Source organism: Ciconia boyciana, chromosome 6 (genome assembly GCF_034638445.1).
Source record: "Ciconia boyciana chromosome 6, ASM3463844v1, whole genome shotgun sequence".
Lineage (NCBI taxonomy): Eukaryota > Metazoa > Chordata > Aves > Ciconiiformes > Ciconiidae > Ciconia > Ciconia boyciana.
This window is the reverse complement of record NC_132939.1, coordinates 64,436,117-64,459,812: the sequence shown is the minus strand read 5'-3', so window position 1 is coordinate 64,459,812 and position 23,696 is coordinate 64,436,117.

The window sequence follows — 23,696 nt, the reverse complement described above, 5'->3', positions numbered from 1 at the left end:
GACTGGAAGCTTTCTTTGTCTGCAGGCTTCAAGTGTAACAAACACTCTCCCATCTGTATTAGTACAGTTTTTACGTCCAGTACCGTAGAGAAGTGCCTGGGGTTGGGATGACATTTTGAGCTGGGATTCATCAACTTCTACTAGTAAACATCTGCACTGCAAGCAGCTGATCTGACTTGTCTAGATTCCCTTCAAAGCTAATGGAGAGAAATGGATATTTTTATTTCATGCCATGGCAGCTATCCAAAATCAGTCAGATGTATTGAACCTTAGAAGTTTCTATTTCTTCATTGGTCAGAAAGGAGTCTGGACAACTAACTTTTTCTTTGCTGATTTAAATTTTGTCCAGTTGAATTCAAACCTTGAAGTCTGTATTCTTATTTCTCTAAGCAATATTTTGTTCAAAGGAGGCTAACACCTAACAGCGGATAAACTGCTCTCCACTTGTTGCTTTTGGGACAAAATTTCCTGGCCACAGATTCTGGCTCCGAATGAATTGCCCTGAGCTTTTCTGGTGATACAGGAACATGGGCTTGTGTGTGAATACTTGCATCAACCAGCTGAGCCCCTGAAAGCCCCTTGAGATTGCTGTGGGAATTAAGTGACCAGATACTTGCAGAGGCTTTGGAAAATACCAGCCTGTGGCCAGCTTCAGTGTTTGGTAGGAAACAGAGTGTGCTTTTCCTCCCCCAAAAAAGTCCAGTTAAGAAGAGACAAAGATTCATCTCACTTCTCAAAACTTCTTGCTTCCTCCAGAAGCAAATGGTTTCAGAAACTCTGAGATGTTCGGCTGCCTTGGGCCCCAGCAGTTTGCTCGGTGGGTGGGCTGCCTGGGCTGGCTATGTCTGCAGGAGGGCTTCTGGGTAGCTGGAGCTCTTGAGGAAGCTGTCTGCTGCCTGTCAAAGCTTTGGTGGCATCAACATGCTCCTGTGCAACACTCTAGATCCTTCTGTAGGAGCGTTTTTCTGACAGAAATCTCTTCCATCTGAAAATCTCAGATATTTGGCAGATAGCACAGATTCACATGCTGAGCTATCTGGAGAACGTGCACATGTTCGTTGCATTAAATAGGATGAACGTGCAGAGGGAAAATATTCTCCAAGCCTGCCAAGATGGATAATTGAGCTTTACATCCTGCAGTGAATTCCTCCTGTCTTTCTCCTCTATCTGGTGATCTCCGTTTAGCTCTTTCTTCGAGCCCCTTGCGTTTGTGTACTTATCCATCTCCAGTGCCTAGGGTGCTATGCAAAATTGTATTGAATAGCCACCTGAAGACCAGAGATGTTTCCCACCGCCCACACCACTCACAGTAGTTGAAATCTGCAGCTCTGTAAAGTACTTAATGGGAGGGGGGAAGTGTTAAAGTCCATTTAATTGAATGTGTCACTCTAACTGAAAATTTAGCACCATTTGAGATAAAAATTAGCATGTCCGTGAGAAATCAGTGACTCATTCTTTGTTATAGCTCTGCCTCAGAGTCCAAGGAAAGATTAGAGCACCCCAAGCACAGGGCAAGTAGGGAGAAATGGGTAGTCTGTGTTCTCAGTAATGGGCAGAAGATACAACAGCTAAGTGTTTTGTGGGGGGTTTTCTTTTTTCCTTTAATAAAGCCTATTGCAAGTGACACCTTGAAAAATAAGGATTTTTTCCTAGGTTTTCCTAGTTTTTCCTAGGAGCAAAAATAGGAGCTGAAGAATAAAGTTTCAGTTCCCCTCTTGCCTTCAGGTGTCTTCTGTGGAGGGTAGCACAGGTTGCTGGGGTGCCGTGTCCTTGCTTTGTTGTGCAGGAGCTCAGAGTCAAACCATAAATTCTTTCATTTTTGCTTCTCTTTCCTCCCTCCCACCCCCGTAAGGTAGGCAGGCTTTTCCTCATCTCTTAATGTGAGCTCTGATATTTGAACTTCATAGTGTTGTCCATTTGTCTCTTGATTCCACGTGGTGCCAACATAATTGCATTTCATTTCAGAGGCCTTACATTTATGTTTCAGCCAATTTTACAACACTGCTATGCTCGGAGTAGGGAAGTAAGGAGGTTTGACTCCGTGCATGGATAGATCTCTATACCTCCTGGACCTTTATTCAAAGCTATGCTTCCTAGAAATAGCCATGAGATGCCAGATGTCTCATGTCACACACTTCTTTCAGCAGAAATTGATTGTATAACTCAGTTACAATCTTGAGATGGATTATCTTAGTGCTTATATACAGGCATGATATCTTCAGATTATCAGCTTGCTGACATTAACTGTATCACAGCGAAGACGCCAATTGAATTAGCTGTCCAGTGAGACTTTTGAGAGCTGGGAAAGTAACTCTGCTTCCTGCTGTTTGGCATATGCGTGGAGGTAAAAATTGCCTGGCGGCTCACAGAAATATTTAGAAGTGATATTTAATATTAAATGTATTCAGATTGATTTTTAATGGTTGTAAACAGAAATATTGTTCCTCTGTCAAACAGGAATATGGGTGGAGGATGCTTATGGAAGTGCAATACACTTCCCCCCCCACGCCCCAGTTCTTCCTGGGAGGACTCAAGTTGCTAGAAATAATTTTTCTCTAAAAGTCAGGTGAAAATTCTCAGTGGAGATTCTTTAGGTCTTGGCTGTGAAGATTGGAGCCAGCTTAAGACTTTCTTGTCTCCCATGTTGCTTCTTCCTGCTCCCTCAGTTGTACCAGGATGGTCTTTTGGAGCTACGCTGTGTTACAGAAATGATCCAGGTAAAAATATCTTTCTAGAAAAGGAATGATGGGGAGTTATTTTTAATCTGACTTGACCTCTAACATTATTTTTGTGCAGAATGTAGATATAACTGTTAGATATTAGCCACTGGAAATAAAAGCTACAGAAAGCTTCACAAAGTGGCCACTCTGTGTGGGAGAGGACATTTTGCCTTAAGTCTTGGACTGAAAGGATTGAAAGCCAAAGACATGGTCTCTATTGGAGCAAATACAGGCAAAGCACTGCTGTAAATGCAAAGGTAGAAGGTTGCTGGCAAGAGGTGCATCATGCTAGTCTTAAAGCCTGTTAAAATATTTCCATAAAAAACAGTTTTGACAAAAAATTCATTTTTTATTAAACAAGGCTTTTTCTGTAGAAAGCTGCCCTCCCTGCTCCCCTTTATTTTAATAAAAGAAAAAAAAAAAAATTCAACGTCTTGTCCAGAGATTGTGATCTGGCACTTGCAGAAATACCGATGAGTCAAAAATACTAGAGTCAGAAGAGGCTGTAGCTTATGTATTTTGAGAGTGTAACTGTGGAGTCCAGTCTGTGTCGGAATGTGAGTCAGACTTATGTAGGGTCCGAAATGCATTTCCCATGAGGCACAGAGGGAAAGAGCTCAACTGCAGTTTCCTAGACAAAAGCTGTCAAGTTTTTGTTTAATTTTTCTCCCATAGAGTCAACATTTTCCAAGGTAGAGCTGTCAGTTCCCCGCTACAGCTGAAGAGGCAAGAAATGTGTTGACCCAACCGTAGCACGGGCTTCACCTGCATGCCCAAAGGCTGTGTCTCCACATCAGCTCTGAGGGTTAGCTGCGATTTCCACCCCCCCCATTTTTTTAAGCTCTCTTTGCTTCGTGTGAATTTCTAGTCATACTTTTTATGCTCAGGTTTAAAACTTCTAAATACAAATGTAAACAAATAGCTGGGCTACATGTGCCCTCATGTGAGAGAATGTTCTTGTGCTCTGAACAGCTGTAGCACAAGAACGTTGGCAGCGTCACTTGCTTGTCCTGGGGTGGGCAGAGCGCATGGGGTTGGCTCAGAGCAGCAAAGTGCTGCAGCCAACATCTTAGAGGTGGTTGCACTTCTCTGCTGGTCATGGGCAAAAGAAGAAAAAATGCAACCTTAAATTATGTGCTTACACTGGCAAAAGCAAGAGAGCTCAGATGTTCACTCTGGTGTAATTGGCAACTCAAATTGACCTGCAGCCACATACAGCTGAGAGATGTGTGATGGAGAGGGGCTGTTTGTTTCCTGGCTGGATTAGCAAGATGCTGGTCAGCACTGGGGATGTGCCTGTCCCAAGGTATGTACTACTGTCCTTTGAGTGACGGCTGAAGAGACCTTCTTTCTCCATGCAAAGCTGAGCTGACAGCAGTCAGACTTGCACCCTCTGAATCTTCCCTTAACTCATTCATTCCTTCTCTGCAAGACTAACTCTCCTTGAGAAGGTAAGACTGAAGCACTCCTGTGTCTCCCAAATCAGTTTCTACTGATGGGACCTGGAATAGGAAAGGAGTTTCTGTAGCCCAGATGATGCCAAGTGTATGCTCAGTAGTATCACTCTATTTTTCCCTGAATGTGTTGCTTTGAAAGATACTGGGATATGAATGGTGAAGGCACTTTTACTTTGTATGGGACGACTGTGCATGCGGTAAGCAAGCACTTTAATATTTCATGAAGGGTTCATCTCCTAATGGCAGGAGTGTTTCCAAACCTGAGGCTATCACAGGGGTGCCAGTGTTGATGAGAACTAGCAGATTTATGATCCCCGCCTCCGCTCACTGCCAAACAGGGAATCATCAGAAATGAAGGCATAGGTCTTGCAAAAGCTGATGCGGGAGGCAGAAATAAAGCTGTTCAGGAATTGAGCTCGTGCACCTTTGTGTCTGCTGTGAGTTCTCTCTAGTGGGCTGTGGTTAAACAGTAATGGACTGATGCCAACCTCACATCCTCCATGGGCTGTGCATATAATATGCTCTTGTTGGCATCCAGATCAACAGTTTATATTGAACCAAATACATGTTTCCATATGTAATTCTGATGTTCCCATCTCAGTTAGGAGACAGTCATTACAGGACTCATTTTGTATGTACCTGGAAGTATTACAGACCACAATATTCACCTCTCCTGGCATTAACACAATGTCTGGCCACTACCATATTCTCAGGCAGCTGCCAGGAACTTTGGCAGCCCGCTAATGAGTGGGTTGAGTGATTCGTGCCCTTGTGTTGTGAAGTGCTACTGACTGTGTGCTGTGACTGTCTGATGTCTGTCCTGGATATGCCAGTCTGCAGAGGTGGGGACATTTGCTTAGGTCATAATTCTTTGGTACTGGATTTGTTTTTTTCTTCTGTGCTGGGGTGACTTGTATTTTATTTATTGGTTTGTAATCTTTGCCCAGTTACCAGTGTGCAAGATTTGGAAACAGCCTGTTGGACAATTCCTTTCTGCTCTTACTTGCTTCTCGCTGCCTGAAGCCATCCCAGATCCTCCATAGTGGCTGCTCTTAAACACTTTTCCATCAGCCTGTGCCTGCTTCCTCCTCCTCCTCTCCTCTTTCTGCAACTGGAGGCATCTGACTTCACCTCTTTCCTCCACTAGCTCTGTCTTTCCACAGTGTGAGTGGATTTGGGTTGAGCGCAAATTTGGGGAAAGGTTTAGCTGAGCCTGGCCCTGAATTAATTTTGGACCATGCAGTAATGTGGTACCTAGAAGAGCAGTGAAGAATGCTGCTTGCACTGTGACCAGAAGGAGAATAAACTAATAGCTCCAGCAAACGAGCTGTTTGCCATAATGTGTGTATTCTCCAAAATCACTGAGGGGAGAGCAGTGTCATGCTCAATTTGATGGTTTCTCAAATGGACAATTTCTTACTATTTTCAAACAGCACGAGCATTTCAGGATGGTGGGAGCCAACGAGCTTGTTTGCATAAATTAAGATATCAAAGAGCTCATCTATCTCTTCTATGTTCACCTGGATTCAGGAGATGCGAGAAAAAGCTGGAAATGAAACCCAGAGGTTTATTTTGTTTGTTTATTCAATACTAGGCCTTGGATCTTGGTTTGTGACTCAGATTTCTGTTCTATTCTATACAAATCCCCAAGACTTTGCCTCTCTTCTTTTCAGCTTCTTACCATATAGGCTATGTATAATACTTACTTCTGAGATAGAAGATGCACTAGGAATTAAATATTCCCATATGCTATTAAAAAAACCCTCAGTATGTGCTAGGTCATCCTAAAACCTATCCCAGTCATGCATGTGAAAAGTTGTGCAAGTTTTACTCTTTTAAAACAGAGTTTGAGAAGCTAGATGCTAGACTTGGAAAACGTACAGATCAACCAAAGCAACTGCAGCGCCTATGAGCCAGTTCTTTGGTGGGTGAGACAACACCTCTCCATTAGAAACCCAATATTGACTCACATAAATGTGAATGTACACCTGGAGACTCCCTGAGAAGCAGGACTTCGGCAAATTCATGTCATAAATAGTATAAATTGCAAGCTAGTATAAATTGCAATCTCTGCTAGAGCATTAACTTTTAGTCTGAGATGCTTTTTGTGGGACTGCCAGGCTGAGTCATCAGTTGATGTATGGAGAAGAAAGGTACAATGCATATCTATCCTCTCTTGTTAAACATGCTGCGAATTAGAGAAGGAACTTTTGTCTGCAAGCATAAACTTATGTTGCTTATTGCACAGTGAGGGGGGGGAGAAAGGCTCATTACCAGACTTGGACAGGCACTAAACTTGATAATATGGCTCACTTTTTGCTATGACATGGAGCAAAAAGAACATTCCTGTCTCAAAGTCCCTGTGGACTAAGCTGAGGTGCTGACTGGCTACAGAAAGACAGTTTGCATGTGCTTTTGGCTGTTTTCTGTAACCCTGCTCAGGTGATGCAGCATGGAAAAAGAGGGAGGAGAGGCCCAAAGTGGTTCTCTGGAAGACTACAGGGAGCTTCTGTTAGTAATGTGGGAGGGAGCATGGTGGAGGATGTAAGAGGTGCTGGGGTTTGAAATCATAACCGCTGTAGACTGGCTCCTGGTTAGTTCTGGGCTTTTGATTAATCTGAGACATAATAGGGAGAGCAACAACGTTGGTGGCTTTAAAACTGAGGACAGATGATTTAGATTTGGTGAGATACAGAAGATGACCTGGGTCTAAACTTTTTGTGTCAGGTTTTTGCTCATAAAACAGGCATAATGATCTTTTTTGCTCTTGCCTATCTTTCACTTACCTTTATTTTAAATGTTTTATGTCAAAAAGACCTCATATATTAATTTCCACTTAGAATAATAGAGCATGCATGATGGTTGCATTTCCTATTGGTGCTGCAAATACCGGGAGTGTATTGCTTGTAAAACCTTTTTATTGTACAGTTCTATATCATTATCGAAAAATCAATGAACTCGTAATTAAGACTTTAAAAGAAATGTAGGCTAGTACCTTAATCCTAGATCAATTTGCTTTTATTTCATAATAGCATAAAAATTTATCTGCCAAGAGCATTATTAACTAGTTCAGTTTTTGGACATCCAGATATAACATTTAAGAAGTACAATGAAATGATTTTTTTCATATTCAGCCTGAGATACCTTACATAATAATAGGCTTCATTAAGGGAGAAGACTTGAAGACACTGTGTTTGTATTAAAGGGGGGAAAAAAGGCCCTAGATACAGAAGATATTTCCTGCATCTGAAGTTCTCTTGTCACTGTGGAAATTTAAAGAACATATACTATTGGTATGTGTTTTTGCTCAGGAATGTTATAAATATTTGAGCAAGATCAAACAGAACAGCAAAGGAGCACTGTTTTAGTTGTGTAGCTTTTTAGAAAAATAAAACAGATCTGTATCCAGTGAATATGGACTGGCGTCAGACAAAGCTCAGTGCTGGTGGTATTTAGTCTGGGATATTCTGTTAAGCAGCATTACAAAAACCATGCTTTTGAATACAGAAACCCACTAGGTGATTTCTTCCCTCTGGATGCCTTCCCATGTCCTGTCTTCTGGTTTGTGGAGCAATGGGCATCTGCAAGAGGTGGAAGCCAGAGGATGGGACTTCTCTAAGCAATGTAGTCCTTACGCAAGGTCTGTTCAGTCCAGTGGTCGGATATGGAAACTTTTGGCAGCAAATGGATGTAAAGTTTTTGCTTTGAGTTTTACGTGCCATATTTTTAAGCCCGATAAAGTTATTTGCAGCTCTCCATTTGGTATTATTTCTGCACTTTGCAGAAGCCTTTGTTTTCCAATGGTGTTTTTGAGAGCCGAACTTGGCTGTGTGGAGGAGAGGCACTAGTTTGTCCAGTGAATTTTAGTGTCTGGATCCAATTGACAGACAATACCTTAAATCACAAGATATTTCATTGTTTGCCTTTATTCCTGGTTAGGCTTTGTCTTGGCAGATTAATTCCAGCTACTGAGAGGGAGAGACTTTATTTGAAAAGCCAGGAGATTATCACAGAGAAAGCAAGGCAGTGATCATGCTGAGAATCCCAGTGCCGTCTTGGCCCATGTTAACATAGTCTGGCCATACAAAATAAGCATCCTGCCTCATGTCAAAACTTGGGTGTGAGTTAACAAGAACCTCTGTAGGGACTCTCTGCTACATGCATATCCATACCAGTGTGTATACCTAACCTGAAATGAGGCTGTAGTAGATCATCCTCCAGGGACTGGTGCCTTCCAGTGACTATTTTGGCTGTCTTGATATTTGTGCTGCAATGAGGAGGGAGCGTGGCTTTAGTGTCACAGCAGTCTCTGCCACTGACAACCTGTTCCAGCTAGGCTGCCTGTCTCTCTCTGTCCTGGCAGTTTCTGTGGTCTTTTGTTGCTTTGTCAAGATAAATTCCCTGCCTTTCCCCACTCCTGCCTGCCTATTTTAGCTGTGAAAACTACGTGTTTCAGCTCTGACGTTCTATTTCACTGACTTAAGGCCAAAGTAGCAATTAATCCAGTGGGAGATAGGAGCAATTTTAATTTTTATTCAGGCTGCTGATGGAATAGTGCAGAGCAACTTGCAAGCCTAGATGGACCCAAAATAGCTTTCTTTGACATAAGGCAGCACCAAGCTACTTGCTTCTGTTAGAGGAGCAAACACTGTGGTTTGCAAACATTACTAGCAAGTAGCAAGCAGTGGTTGGGACCAGTGTGTGGTATTTGGGCACATCATTTCTTCTGATTGCTTGTAGAGGGTGACCTTTAAAACCCAGCTCTGAATTTCCCCCTCAAGGGCTTGAGGTCATCACTGTGATGGCTAACTTAGGGTGTCCTGTTGCCTAGTCAGCAGCTGAGGCAGGTACCTGAGCATGTATTCCCACATCCTCCATATCCAACTAGGAAAGGAGTCAGAAACTTAAAAACGAAAAGCCAAGGAAAGAAGAGGAGGGTGGCTGTGCTGGACCGAAGGCCTGTCTAGCTCACCATTCTGCCTCTGGCAACAGGAACTCAGGGGAAAGTTGTCCTGGATCCTTACTGCCCCTTAGCCACCAGTGATGTCTTCATCTTTAATAGCGCAGGATGGATTTTCCTTCTATGAAATTTTCTAGCAGCTTTTTGAACTCTGTGCATCTTTCTGATGTCTGTAGCTCCAGAGGCAGGGCGTTACACAGCTTAATTTTAAGCTGTTTTGAGAACTGCTTCTATTTGTTTGCTTTAGAGCCTGATACTGGCAAGGTTCATCTGATGCCCTTTGGCTTTTGGACTGAAAGCAGTGGTGAGCAGTGCTTGCCTTCTCTGTGCTGCTTGTAGTTGTACAAAGTGTGGTCTAAAGCAAATCAAATCACCTCCTTAGTGTTTCCGACCGGCAAATACCTCGCTGCTCTCAGGTGGGGTTTTACTCTGGGTTGCAAATAGATGTCAATCTCCACTCAGGAGTCAAAATGTTGCATGTGGTGTGGATGTCAGTAGGAGCAAAAGCATTTTCCTTCTGTATGTGTAGATGCATTGATAGCACCAGTCCTACCTTTTCAAACAGGTCTGTAATTAGAGCTAGTGTCCAGGAGGCGCTCATGTTTGCTTTCTTTACATCGCCTGCCAAAGAGAAATGTAGACCTGTTTCTTCAAAATGGCATGAAGGGGAAATATAGAGCTAAAGGGCTATTTTGAGTTAGACTTCTTACTGACTTATGGTGAAATTGTCCCCATTTGTGCAGAAGAATTAAATATGAATTGGCCAAGTCCCAAATTAACCTGTGGTTTCAGAGGGAAGTCTGGGCACCAGTAGGGCAGAGGAAGATCTCTGGATTTAGGTCTGTGCCCCAGTCAATGTCAGGTTTTATCTTACACAGATTACTCTGCCTGCATACCTAGCCTTCTTCAGGTGGCATCAGAAATGAGAAAACATCAGAGATCCACAGCAGACAGAGAAGCCGTTTCCTTTTCATTTAGGTTATGATCTAACAGTGGAGAAGTTCTGGATTTTAGGATAGCCCTGTGGCAAGGCTGAACCCAGGTGGGCACGGGCTGGTTAACATGCAGACAGTGATTATAATACTTCTGCCTTCCAGAAGCTGAACTTTTTCCCAAGGTGATCTCCAAATATAGTGATGATTCAAATGGATGCACAGTGATTTTTATCAATTGTACTCTCAGTGTACTTCTGGTGTGGATAAAGTATCACAGGTAAAGAACCACAATAGTAATGAAAGGAAAGAATTGATTTCCAATCGATAGATAGATAGCTTCCCCCTTGCTCCTTATGACCATACCTTAAAGCCTGTTGTCCTATGGAGAGTACTTCGGTGGCTAACAAGACAGAAACAGCAGGTGAAGTTTTTCATGTTTTAGGAAATGTTTCTGATATTCCCCAAAATCAGAGTGTTTCTCTGTTTCCTGGTGTGTAATAAGAAGGGAACTCATGTTAAGGCAGTATTGTTTTGGGATCTTTCTTCTCTGCTATTGAAACATGTTATTATTGAAAACTGTAGGAATCTTAATATGTTTTGAGATATCTTACTCCTGTAACAAATTGACCGAGGGGTTCAAAACTTTTTTGAGAGTTACGTATGTACACACACTGCCAAGTGGCATCTGTTGTGTAAGTTTAATTCTGTTTGGAAGTAAAGGCAAAAATGGGCAATGGTGACTGAGAAATGCTTGTCTTCCGGAATTGAATGGAAGATGAGGTTTGAATTTGAAATATGAAAATTAAATCACTGCTGGAGTAGAGAAGACATTGCTGTCAAAAGCATATGCTATGGGACCATGTCTAGAGAAAAATTGGCAGTTTTTGTGAATCCCTGCCTTGTGTTAACGAGGCCAGTCTATTGTAGATATATTGAACTCCTTTACAGGATGTGCTTTGGGAATGATAAAATCTCTTTGAGATCAGAGAAGGTACAGCACAGGACCCTGTTCTGCTCACAAGCAGACAGTTTGGGTGCTGCTGTGTTCTTAAATTGATTTTCTGGCAAGTGATGAGAAAAATGTTTGTGGGGTTTTTTTTATTGGAAACATATTGATTTATAAAAATAGTTGTGCCTTGCATTTAGAGATGTAATAATTTTAAATTCCATAGGTGAGAGATTTCCTCCCCTCTTGTTATCTGACATGTTTGGTAATAACCTCCAGTGCTATGCTGTCTGTGTCATACTGTTGGAAAGGTGCCGGATGATAAAATCTGATATTCAGCCACCTGGTTCTGCTCTTCTTTATTAGAACTGATATGATACAGAGACTGTAAGTAACCAAAAGCTTCCCTTTGACTTCAAAAGGCAGAAGATCAGATTTAGTGATGAATACAATACTCTACAAACAGGCCCCTTGCAGAGATAGGTGGTGGTGGGTGGGAATTGATTTACCTATTGCCTGAGAAGTCTTTCAAAATGAAAGATTACTGTTTTACCAGAAAGCTGCTCAGGATCTGATCTGAGCTCACAACAGGCTGTTCGGATCACCCATTGCCTTCATGTTGGAACTGTGTAATATTTCAGCCACTTCTCTATGTGGTTCACGTAATAACGGCCACTGTGTCAATAATAAAGGCTCCTCCTGGAATCTGCCAAACAAAAATGCTATGCTTTTTTGTAGTAACTTCCTGCGGTAAAAACGATGGTTTGTACATCTGAAAAGTAGTTTTCGAGGTCTGCTGTCTTCAGCTCAGCTTTGGGATGCTGGGTTCAGAGTTGGTTTTAAAATTTATAGTCCACTCTGACTCGACTACACTTCTGGGATGGCCTTTCTGGCATCCCTCAGCATGGGAATGACAGAAATAAAAACATCCCTTTTTCCCCCCCCTACCAGTTTCAAATGCTTCAGAACTGCTGATTGCAGCACAGCCTGAACAGCAGGCACTTTTTCTGCATGTTGCTTTTATGCAAGGTTTGGATTAAAAGCACAAAGAGCAGAGGGTAGCTCATGCAGGTATAATGAGCAGAAGTTTACCCATGTTTCTCTGCTGTGGTGGCAAGTACTTTTGCGTCTTATTTAACTGGTCCTGACAGTGGAAAATGCATACGTTTCAGTAAATGCAGTGAGCTTTGCTTTGCTGTCCGTGTTGTGGTCCTGCCCAGAGGGTCTCCTGAGAAAGTCAGCACTGGCGGTGCTAAGGGCATGCCAGGTGTGACTTGGAGGAGCAGCAGCTCCTGGAGCAAGCCAGAGCCCTGGTAAGGAGAGCCAACACATAGGTGGCTTCAGGGGAGGGGGAAAAGAGCAATGAAATTGGGCACTACTTGGAGCACCCAAGAGACCTGTCAGGCCACAAACCTAACTCCCAAGTCATCTAGATACTCTGCATTCCCCTGTGTTAGCTTTGTGTCTTGCGGATTCATGGCCTGATATTACAGCTCCTCTTCTGCCTCTTGGCAATTGTGTGTGATTATTATCACTCGGGTTGGTCTGTATGGTTTGAGAAGTAGGAAGACTGATGCTACCAGTAGAGATACACCATGGACAGGACCTTTGGAGTAACAGAGCCTGACACAGAGAGCTTTCTCCTGCAAGATCACCCAGTCCTGTCATCCGCTTGGCATGCTGGAGTCCTATATTGTCTCTGTGCACATTACCTGCCCAAACTGGCAGAGGAGACTGCAGCTTTAGTAGTTTTCTTCTGGCCACCTGAAAAGCCCTTCAGCAAGCCTTGGGGATGTATGTGCTGCTCTCTGAAGAGACTGGGATGCCCTGTTTCCGTAAGCCCTACATAGAAAGCAGGTTGCTGAAGGACACTTCTTGCTCTCTGTACTCTACGCGTGACTGATCCAGAAAAGGATGGTTTTGTTGAGACTTGAGTATTTCTGAAGGAAGGGGTGCATATGCATGTGTGTGCAGAATAAAAAAAGAAACATTAGCACGTTCTGATGGAGTCACGTCCCCACTTAACTTATTGACAGACACCCACTGACTTCACAGGGGTCAAGATTTCAGTATCCTGTGTGCGGGGGATCTGTCAGTAATGCTATCCTTGTTATAGCAATAGCTGAACTCCTGTTAGCATAACAAGCTACGAGGAACTGCCAGTTAGCAGCTCTGTCACTTAACGCTCCCTAATGTGAATGTTTGCATTCGATTGCTATCTTGGTTAGCCAAAAAGTCTTCATGTTACTGGAATGTCTCTGGAATTATCTTAGTGCTAAAAGACAACTGAGGGAAGAGTTCTCTCAAGCTGGGCAGCTAAAGGCCCATGTCCTTGTCTTGGGTCTCATCTCACGTGAAGGTCACCTTACCTCTGCCACCTCTCCCGCCTTACCTCTCCCCCTAGACCCTGTATGCCTGGAGACACCTCTGACTCTCATATTGCAGTCCAACCTTTCCCAGGCTTGGCTCTGTTTTAGACAGTAGTCTTCTGGTCTCTAGTCCAGTAGGGGAAAATAAGCATGGGCTGAGAAATTGCTAACGTGACCCTTGGGAAAGAATGAACAAAATGGCAACAGCGGTTTAACGCTGACTTCATACTCAATGAACTGAAACTCTAGAGCTGTAAAGACCCTCTAGACAATTAATTCTGTTCAAACCATTTTCTGAAGATGTCTGTTCAAACAAACCTCTAATGAGGATGGTTTCACCTGTGCACAGGTGCTCTGTTGACATTGTATGCTTTGGTGCTTAGTTGGGTTTAGTCCTTCTGGGACCCTCTTTGTGCTTGGTGCCATATGGACAAAAAGTCTCTGTCTCAGAGTCATCAGGAGGAACTAGATCTAATTCAAGAACAGATCATCCTCCAAATAACTACAAAATAAAGCGTGCTTGAAGTATGACATCCACTGTGGAAGTGTTAATTCCTTCAGCAGTGGCTTTCAGACTAACTAATGTCTGCATCCAGGATGTGTTTGGCTAAAGGTTCAAAGTTGTCACTGAAAACAACAAAGTCTCTCATGTTTCTGTTCTCAAATACCTGATTCTTGCACTTCCTTCACAACCTATTTGAAATAAGACAGCTGATTTCCTGGGACAATTTGCATCTGTTTTCTGACTTTCTGCTCAACATCTTGATAAATTTCCAGATGATGTGATGCATTTTGGGACTCAAAGCTGTTTCCTTTTCTGCTTATGGGGAATCTCTTGACTAAACTGTTGTGGCACTGCAAGCTTAAAAAGAGCTGGATCTTTTTATTCCTCACACTTGTGCAATTTCTGACATTGGTAAAATTCTCCCCATTTTACAACTTCAGAGTGTTGCTAATAAAAAGATAGTGATTTGAGCCAGAAATAGCATTTTGGAAACTTGCATTTCTTCAGTTGAAAACATATTGCTGTTTCTGTTGCAAATGCTCTTCTGCTCTATAAATCTTCTGTTTTAAAACCTGGAAAAACTGAAAGCTTTTCAGCTGGTGTTTTTTGGGTCCCATGTAGGTTACGTTTTGTCTCTCATGTTCTTACTTCTGCGTTTTCTGTGTTCTTTTAATTGACTTTGTATGCATAGCAATACCCCATTGTCATCACAAGCTTTGCCAAACATGCTATGCAAGTGCTCCAAAGGTTTCTCACCACCTATAAAAGTTTTAGATCTGTGCTATAGAGATAGTCTGAAGTCAGCCTTTCCAGGCTCATGCAGGACATTTTCAATTAAAGTCCCTTCCAGTTTCCTTTAATTGGACATCTCTGGCACACTATCTGCTCTAATACCCAAGACAGACACAGGCACCTTGGTTCAGGAGAGCTGAATTGCTTTCTTACATCCTGGAGATGTCTCCATGGTATTGTTGTCTGTCTGTATTTGTAGGGCTTTTTTTTCTGTTCATCCTTTGTGATGATACACAAATGATAGATATTGGAGAAAATCACGTAGTGATGTTTTAACCAGAATAGTATTGAAACTTGGGAACATGTAGCTTTTCTTCTTTTCAAGAAGAAATCAAAGGCTGATCTTAGTCGTAGCTTCAGGTTGATGTGGGGAAATATGTGAAGAAGGGATTGTTTCTTAAAATTTCATAAGGCTAATCTTACTCACTGGAGGTTGGGATATGTAATTGAAAACTGGCAAAACATTTGATGAACAAATTATAACTGTTTCTCTCAGGAGACAGGTGAATTTACAGGGGAGAAACAAGAAGTTATTTGTAGAGTGCTGATTTTAACCAAAAATCTTTACCAGGTAAAGAAAAGCAGAGGCTTAATATCGGTATGACATGGAATACATAGAAAAAGTAAGTTTCCCTTGACATGGTTAATGTCTGATTAAATAATTAATGTCTGATTTAATAATTGGGGAGTAGAATAAGAGAGACCATGAAGTGACAGGTCTGGAATGCAGATAACTTTTCCAAAGGATCAGCTTGTTTAAACTGGGGTCCTTTTTGATGAGATGAAGGAACTTGGTAATACACAAGATATTGTGCAATATTTTTAAATTATAGAATATTGCTGGAATTAAGTAAACATAACTTAATATTACTGTGACACAAACTAATGCACTTATCTTAACCAATTAACTGCTCCATATTTGTCAGATTATGTGCACAATACATAGTTAATAAGTATACATGAAGATGAAAAGGGTTTTTGGAGCTGTTTCTAAAAATGTTGTGGCATCTTGCCTGCTGCTAATCTTGTTTCTAACACTCTGGGATTTAGGCTGGAGTTAGTTTAAACAAATTCTTGTGATGATGATTAACTCAGTTTGTTTGGTTTATGTGAGCACACTTCTCTATAACAACTTTGGTCCTTCTTAACAGTCAAGGGGTTATCAGTCTAAGAAATAAGCTAATAAACTGGAGAAATAATTAGATCTTACTAAGCAGACAGATGGCAGGGTCATGTCCTTTGATATCAAGAATGCCAAAAAGCTTGTCTATTTTTCCAATAAGATTGTTTCATCTAATAATTAAAAAAAATACAAAACCAAACCAATAAACAACAAAAAACCCAAACCAAACAAAAACCAGTATAAGCCTTGTTTTTTCATCTATAGTCAGTCCTTGCTGTAGAAACATTTTTACTATGATATAAGCCTGATAAAGCTATTAGTGGGATCCTAAGCATCAAGCCCAACAGAATACTGGTGTGTTTAAAAAAAAAAACAAACCCGAAACAACAACAAAACAAAAACAGAAAAAGATTTCAGGGTTATGACATCTCCCTTCAAAAGTTAAGCTGTTTAAGCTCATTGTTTTTAGGAACTAGGTCTGGCGTTGGAAGGCAAGGAAGAGAATATGGACTGATTGAGCAAACACACCAACTACTAGAATAGCAGCAGAAAGACATTTGCATTTGTACTGGATTTGGATATGCCAAGTTCATAAGAGGACATCAGCTGGGAGGGTGCCATAGGAAAGTTCAGCGGCAGCATGACCAATGGAGGAGAGGACAGAAAGGTTCCTGGCCTTCTTGGTGTAATGAAAGTTGAGTACAAACTGGGTTGGAAAGTTCTAAGCAGTACCAAAGAAGTGATACCAATTTTCTTATTGCTAAACGGAGAAGGGCAAATGGCCTTTAAAATGGGATATTGGCCAGTTGCTTGAAAGTCCTTGCCAGCAATGCAATGGTCAGAAGTGCTGTGCAGAAGAAACATTCATCAATGCAGCAATGAGGCTTTTTGGATGTGTCTGTTGAATGACAGATGACATGGTACTGAGGGCTTTTGTCTTTGCCTTGGAAGAAGGCAGCAGACTGCAAGCCAGACCATGGAGGAAAAAAAAAACCACAAAAAATGTGGAACAAGGGCCCAAAAATGCCACATCCCAAAGGGGAGGATAAAACAGCGGTACTTAATCCACAGAGTGCTCTTGGTTATTAGATGAGGTTCAGAGGGGAGTAAAAGGCTGCCATTGAGAAAGAAACATGGGAATGTTTAATCCTTCATAGCTGCCATTTATAGCCATAAGAAACTATATTCTGTGTGAATTCAGGAGACTTCAAGCTCTGATAGATGTATAATCATATGATGTTAGAGCTTTACATACCAAACTGCACCTATTTACAATCTTTGTCATGCTTTGTTGTCTACACAGTAGTAAATTCCTCATTGTAGAACAGCTTATCAAACCTTTCAATCGTTAAAATAATTCCCTGCTCACTTCTGAAATGTTCTATAATGTTTATAAAGAAGACAAAATAGAAAAAAAAAATCTTTACCTTCTCAAAATAACTCAGAATGTAAGAGAAGGCTTTGAGTTCAGTATTGTGATTCCTGTTCTCTGCCTTACTTTCGTCAATCCTGTTATTGACTGGGTATAATGGGCTTACTTTATGCTTTATCCCAATAGATTCAAGAAGCAATCTGGCTCAAGACTCGGTCTTTTGTTTTACCAGGAGCTCCATTATAGGATTGCACAAGGCTTACAGTCTACTTATGAAATATGGGAAATGACATTTTTAATTGCTTTGGTCACTACTGTTCTATAGAAAATGAGTGTATCAATGGATTTCATCCAGTTCATCGCAATGCCACCCATACCAGGTTTTGAAATAATAGTGAAGATCCTAAAATATATAAGTAGCTATGGAGGGTTGTGAGCAACCACAAAAGCTACTCTCTTTCTGGGAAGGTGGCCTCTTTAGCCTTCATTCAGGGTGGATGGTGAGAGACACGATCCTCTGAGGCCGAATCAGGACATCTGAATTAGGTTCCTGAACTGACTCCTGCTCTCTGCAGGAACCTATTTATCTTCACTCACTATGGAGGAAGCTTGGGAGCCTTGTCTCCTTCTGTTAACACGAGCCTTTGAATAACTGCTGAAGACTTTCTAACCTTTTTCTCCTAATGAGGTCCATTAGTGTAATTTAAATCTCATTAAGCTAATTGTACTCTGTTAGGCTATGCATCTCTGAAAATATGTTTTAAAAACACGAGGGATGTTTAACACAGTAATGTACTATACGAAGTACTCAGTTAATATTTGAGTAAATTTTCCTTGCAGTTATGCTTGTATCTGGAGCAGTTTGGCTAACTGAATGGATACTCCCCATAAAACATCGGTGAATTATTGTGAAGTAATTGTCTCTTTCTATCAAATATATCAGTATTCTTCCTAGAAAGCTAACCCTTTAAAGTGATGGAAAGATGAAATGATGTTCTTAGAATATTTTCATTCAGGGTATGGATCTATATATCCAAGTTTTGGCATCTATCGGTACCATTTAAAATACAAATCAAAGTGCCCTGGCTTGTAGGATCTCTCCCAGGTGCATTGAGGTGAATGCTGTTGCCTCCCTGTGAAGGAGTGCTTACCACTTCCTTTCTTAAGATTGCATTTCTTTAAGAGGTCTTCCGAAACAGAGGCATCCCAAACCCCTGCTCAGCCTTGGAAAAATCTTGGCTACTGTCTAAAGCTATAAGACAGAAATAGCAGCGTCTGCTCTCCTGTGTTAGAAAGCTGACACATTCGTGTTACTGCAAAAACTTCTCAGATCTTTGTTTCCCCAAAGAAACGTCAGGCTCCAGCCTTGAGTGAATGCCTACTCAAAAAGGTTGGCTTTGCTTGCTGCAGGCAGTTAGACTTGGTGCAGGACCCATTTCTGACACCAGGGAAGGAAGGCTAGCAAAGTCGTGGGGCCCTTCGGAGGCTCTTGTCAGCAATATGCTGGTTTTGGCAGGGCGAATCCAGCCAGCTCTGCTGTGCCTGGGGAACGAAGCAATCTCTCAAGTATGCAGATCTTCTTTAATGTCGGTTTTTGTAGGTCAGAGCTTGCCTCTGGGCCCTCACAAAAGCTGTAATTTTGACTGGGAGCATACGGGACTGTGTGTTCACAGACTCCATCTGGTGAGTGAATAGGATTCCTCCTTCACCACCTTTTACTTCTGGTGCATATCTGTGATCTGGCCGACTGGGACCAGTACATAGAAGTAATGCACTCTAGACGTGGCAGTGCGTGGAGATCAGGCTAACAAGGGGTGCAAATAAGAATTAGTGTCTTTATTTCTTGATTACAAACAGGAATTCTTCAGTTTTTCATGTTTAAGTTATCACTTTCCCATTCCAGCTCACCTGCATTGCTATTGAAACCTCTACGAACATTCATGGGGATCTCAAATATTAGCAAAAGAAAATCTTTCTTCCTTTCTTTACTCTATGTGCTGCAGTCACTTGGCTTTCCAGATCTGAATCTTGGTCAACAGTACAAATCTTCCCTGGGCCTATACCCTACTGGGCTAGTGAAGTCTGTAATGAATGGAAGTGGTGAGTTACGGTGGAAGACTTTGATATCCAAGAGATAACTGTGAGAGAAGCCTGCACTAATTAGTAAAACTTGTGATTAAAGTAAGTATGGGGTGGGGAATGAGGGAAGACGGGTTGCTGCAGCAACAAAAGCTGTGCAGGTGCTAAATATGCTGATTATAAGCTTGAACTCCTTGGAGAAAAGGGATGCTAATGGCTTATTGCTGACAAAAAGCGTTTTAGAAGGAAAATTGAAGTATAACATGTTTGGGTATGTAGTAATGTTACTTGTGGCTTTCAAAGTGGGAGAGTCGCTCTTCATTCTGCTTAGCAATGGGGGAATTTAATGTTAAATTTGGGGTCTGTAATGAGAGTAGGAATTGGAGAGCAATGAGGATAATTTGGCTTCCAAAATCAGGATGATAGACTAGTGCAGTGCCTGGTATCAATTCTTATAATGGTTGGTACTTTTCCAGTGGAAAAGTATCTGTAAAACAGTTGTGCTTTTCCTGAAATGACACAGGAAATGTAAAGCTGCTCTCTAGGTTGTGGGAACATACTGAGGAATAGATGCGGGGGATGACCACCACCGCTGATGTGGCTGGAGACCAAAGAGCAGCCACAGGAAGATCGCTGTCAGCCAGAATGCTGCCAAAGCTGTTTTCATCTTTAACGCTCCCTCTATTCCAAGAGCAAGAATTTTGTTGTTGTTGTTTATTTAAAATAAGATGTTCCTTGAATCATATACCTTTCCCAGGAGGAAGAGGTGAGAATAAAGTATCGACAATGTTTGTCAGGTTACTTGGTATAGTACCAGAAAGCATCATGAATGAGCTCCAATAAAGGAAAAAGCAGTGAGGGAAAACACGTTCCAACTGGAGGGCACGAAGGTCTGGGGAGAAACACCCTAAAAAGAGGGAGGAGAAACATCAAAGCAGTTCTGAGCTGGGAAAACTGCAGGATAACATGAAATTTTACACAGAACATTAAGAACTAGTAAGGAGGTAGGGCAAGTGTTAGTGATCTTTTTATGCTCTTGGTATTTTGTCAATGAGAAGATATTCCAACAGGAGAAAAATGGCATATTGGTCAAATTATGGAAGTGAAGTGACCAATAAGGAGGCTGGACTTTAGCTCAAGAGGTCAGGCACTCATCAGGTTTTCACCTTTAAGCATTAATTCAGGGGAGCACCGAATACAAAAGAACATTCTTTGTGAAATCTGTTTGAGAAAACACTGAGAAAAACATTTAACTATGTCTCTTATGATTCAGTCTGGCATGTCTTTGAAGTAATAACATTCCTCCAAGGAGGTAGAAATTGGTATGCAGATCTGCCTGTTGTCTGTTGACTCCCTGGCACCGAACAAATGAGTCTTTGTCCTCTTTGCTCTTCTTCTGACCTTACAACTCTTAGGTTCTTGGCTACAGAAGGACTTTGGGTTTTTAATTCATGTACTGTTGTAGAAAAGACAGAAATCAGGATGGGCATGTCAGCTGCTAAGTGCAGAAGGCTTCAACCTGAATTTTGATTTCCCTAATATTCTTTTCTGCAATCCCAAGACATAGACGTATGTCCAAGAGCGTGGCAGTTTGATACATGTCCTCTTGACTTCAGCAACGGTTGACTTTTAAGTATCACTTATTCAGCGTACTGAAGTGCGAATCCTTGTGCAATGTGTAACTAAGTGTGAATTTTATTCTTTGAACAGTATTTTTACATGCTGCAGACCTTGACATCACGCCTGTGTCCTTTTGGATTCTGGCCTCAAAGTGCTAGAGCTCTGACTGCTTGAGTTCAGCTAGGATGCTTCTGAGGCTTTTGAAAATGTGACTTGGGTTATCTCTCAAATATTCTTCTGCCTTTTTCTGCTAGAGCTCTAAAGAAAAACATATCTTTTTTAAAAGATACCCAGTCTTGATTGAAAGACCTCAAATGAAAGAGGGTAACACCTGGCATACTTTACCTTGGGCTGTGGTTAAACACACCTCACGTTTTGCTCATTTCTCTTTGCCTGAATATATTCAGCTTCCATTCCTTGAATCTTGTTATGCGTCTCTGTTCCAGTCATGCACTAAACTGTATCTGAAATCTTGCCCCCAGTAATGTTATGATAGATGCAAAGTCCCAGTCTTCTAAAGCAGACACTACGTAATGTGGTAAAACACAATGAGCAACGATTTATTAAGAGAGAGATGTACGTATGCATCTCACTGTCTGATTTGAACATCCAGATGATAAAAGGAACCGGCACAATGAGGATGCCGTTTCATTCCTCCATTCCTGTTCTTCAATAATCTGAGAATTTGAAAGGCATAAATATGCAATGAATTTTTTTTATTTCCCCCAGTTCTTTTTATATCACAATGCACGATAAGAAAAGATACTTTAGGTGAGGTATTTTAATATCGGCCCTTTTTCAATTGTTGACAATTGAAAAACATGCAGCAACAATAAGCTACAAAACCTGACCATGAGGCAGCTTCTAAATAATTACTAGGCACAAGCTTGTCAATGCTATATTAAAGTTAGGGGAATAAAATCAGCAAGAGCTGTTTATCAGCTTGCTTATGCATCTGGAACAAGTTGGAGCAGACTGGTAAGAGGTTTTCACAGCACGTAGGAAAATGCTACAGTTCTTTCTTTGGGTGGATTGTCCTTAGTACTATTGCTTCAGCAGAGTTTTGCAAATCTTTCCCTTCTCTCTTCTCTGTGTCCTTGTCCCACATACACAAGCAGAATGGGGCAGGCTTGCATCAAAGTGAGGGAAAGATGCTTTCTGGTGAGACCTGATTCTGCAAGATTTAAAATGAAGCTTTCTGCAAATGCTACTGCTCTCCAAAATAAATAAATAAATTTGGCTAGTCATTTGACTGCAGGAATCCAGACTAAGATAGATGTGGAAACAAAGAAAGCTCACCGGGAGAGTCAGGCAATATTGGGGGAAAAGGTTCCATGGTGTCTTGAAGCATTTCCTATCCCATGAAGAAATTCTACTTACTTAGGTTCAGAAATCAAAAGCATATTTAATATACCTGAATATGTAAATCGAGCAATCCAAAGCTGAAGTACAGGAGACAGAATTACATATAATGTGTGGTAGAAATTAAGTACTTCAATATTTTGTTCCCATTTTGCCCAAATAAGTCGTGCTAAATAATCCTTTGAGTGACAGAAATGATATCTTTCAGTTCACATGTGCATTTTAGTTAGTAAAGTCCTGCTAAATACAGCACAACATACGTGCATCTGGTGGCATGAATTTACAGTGCTTAACAGGAGACTTAAAATGTGATGCAGTTAACTTCATGGCAGAGCAAAAGAATAGAGTAAGACAAACTGTGTAGTGGCGTTGAGGATGCCTCTCCTTCGTGGAGGACAATGGAGATGGCTGTGTTCAAAGTATGGTTCCCCTTGAAACAGTGCTTCCTGCAGCTTGCTGCTTCTGTGCGTATGCATGGTTTCTCTCAACAAACAGGCTTCTTGAAAAAGTCAAACATAGTACGGCCAAACTCAGAGGCTTCAGTGATGTTTCTGAATAAAGCATAGCTACAGCGTAGAGCAAAATCTGACCAAAGTGGCACAGTAAGTCCCTAAGAAAACGGTCCCAATTTTTTTCTAAGCCCCTGCCCCCCCATCCTCCTCCCCCTTCCCCTAGAAACCTGGACAGTCAAAAGAATCTGGAAATGCTGCTATAATTAAATATGTGGTATGTAGTGCAGTGGCCTTATCTCCCTCATCTCCCCTGTGAGCTAGGCTCTGGGATGGGATGCATTTTCTATAAAGCACAGTGGTTACCACCCCTCATGACAGAAGATGAGGGACGGTTGCTCAGGGATGGCTGTGGACAGCTGATCCTCCCCCCAGAGAGATGGACAGAGGTCTCTTCTCATCTCATGTTATTTGCAAAATCAACAATGTGGTTTGACCATAAGGATGTTCTTCTGTTCTCTTAGCTGAATATTAAGCCTTTCCTGATGGGAGCACATGGATTTGCATTTGTTCAACTGTTCCTTCTGCAATCCTGAGGAAGACAAGAGGGCCAATATAGCATGGGCTACGATGGGCTATCCATACATGAATGTATTTTTAGACCTTGCATTATGGGCACAAATGGGCAGGAAATTCTGTTTAAATATATGAAAACTTTTTTACTGTGAATGTGGTTGAAGAGTGAAACGGATTGCCCACAGAGGTTGTGAGGTCTCCATCCTTGGAGCTATTCAAAACCAGACTGGACACAGACCTGAGCAACCTGCTCTCCCTGGCCATTCTTTGAGCATGGGGCTTCAACCAGACCATCTCCAGAGGTCCCTTCCAGCCTCAGCCATTCTGTGATCAGAAACTTTCCCAGACCAGGAATGGCTGGTCTGCTCTATGTGCTGTTACCAGCCTGATTCCCTGTGGATGAGGAAAGGTGGAGTGAGCCAAACACAGCA